Raw genomic sequence first — 1903 nt, forward strand, 5'->3', positions numbered from 1 at the left:
TAGTGGAGTAACAATACCAATTCTCCAACAAGTGCTACAAGCTCCTCTTCTTGCTAACTTGCGCAAAATAACAGATAACTTTGGAGCTAAGAAATCTGCTGTCTTTATAAAACACAAAGGAAAAATACCATTTGGGTCTATACCTCCATAAGCATCAAGGTTCATCAAGACAGCTTTAATTTCACGAGATCGAAAATCTAAACGAGTTAGTTTAGCCCCAGCAAAACAGGAATGGAGAATTTAAAGTTTTTCATTACTCTGCTTGCTATCAAACACATTTGACAAAAGGGTTGTCTTTTTATTTGGACAGTGAGTGAAAGAGCCATCTGGTTTAAGTAATGGAGGAACTATTGCATCTACACTAAAGAGTTCACATTTAAGGGTAGTCCACCACTTATGCTCCTTGGGTGTACCAGAAAGGCTTTCTTTTATGGTTAAACTGTATTCCTTTTCAGTTGAAGCATAAACTCTCTGAGCAAAAGCTCCAAGTTGAGTATAGTTTTTCCTGGTCAATTCTGATCCGTTACTCTTTCAAAGATGATAGGCTTCAGGCCTCTCCAAACAGGGCACGTGGTACCGTAGTACACGAGAAGAGATACGCCTATATATTTTGTTGATATATATATATATATATATATATATATATATATATATATATATATATATATATATATATATATATATATATATATATATATATATATATTCATTATCATAATTTTACTTCAGACCTGTGTACATGTGTGAATTGGTTGTAATTGAAATTGTTTAAATTCCCTTCGCAGATTTATTAGAAAACTTATCCAAAACAATACACATTTATTTATCTATTTCCGATTTGGTTTCTACGGTTCTTTTTTTTTTCTTTTATTTTGTATATTTTGACTCACCTTCAGTGAGAATCATCCTTTTCAGTTGAAGCATAAACTCTCTGAGCAAAAGCTCCAAGTTGAGTATAGTTTTTCCTGGTCAATTCTGATCCGTTACTCTTTCAAAGATGATAGGCTTTAGGCTTCTCCAAACAGGGCACATGGTACCGTAGTACACGAGAAGAGATACGCCTATATATTTTGTTGATATATATATATATATATATATATATATATATATATATATATATATATATATATATATATATATATATATATATATATATATATATATATACTTATATATATATATATATATATATATATATATATATATATATATATATATATATATATATATATATATATATATATATATATATATATATATATATATATATTCATTATCATAATTTTACTTCAGACCTGTTTACATGTGTGAATTGGTTGTAATTGAAATTGTTTAAATTCCCTTCGCAGATTTATTAGAAAACTTATCCAAAACGATACACATTTATTTATCTATTTCCGATTTGGTTTCTACGGTTCTTTTTTTTTCTTTTATTTTGTATATTTTGACTCACCTTCAGTGAGAATTATCAGAACCTAATGTTCCACATTTGCAAAAAAACAATTCTAAATACATTTAAAAATTTGCAAGTCAGACAATGAAAAGAATATTGAAATACTTTTCAAAAATTTTCAGATTCAAAGAACAATAAACTGAACGTCCAGCACTGGAACTGGGGTAAATTTGGGGACCAAAAACAAAGAATACATTGATTATAAAAGTCTATATAAAAGAGCTGACATGCTTTATCGCCAGGTCCAGGTGCCAAAGTACTATGAATCGGGAGGGTGTACCAACCGTGTGTCATACGATCGTATATAGTTCATTTTGGGCTTGTATCTCCGCTCTCCCCTCGCACTAAAACGAACCTGAAAATTCATGTTTGCTTTTCTCCTCTGTAACAGTGTGAATATTTAAACATGAAAATTCTTGTTGCTTTGAGATTTTGTATATAAAGGAGAGT

This window comes from Palaemon carinicauda, chromosome 29 (genome assembly GCF_036898095.1).
Source record: "Palaemon carinicauda isolate YSFRI2023 chromosome 29, ASM3689809v2, whole genome shotgun sequence".
NCBI lineage: Eukaryota > Metazoa > Arthropoda > Malacostraca > Decapoda > Palaemonidae > Palaemon > Palaemon carinicauda.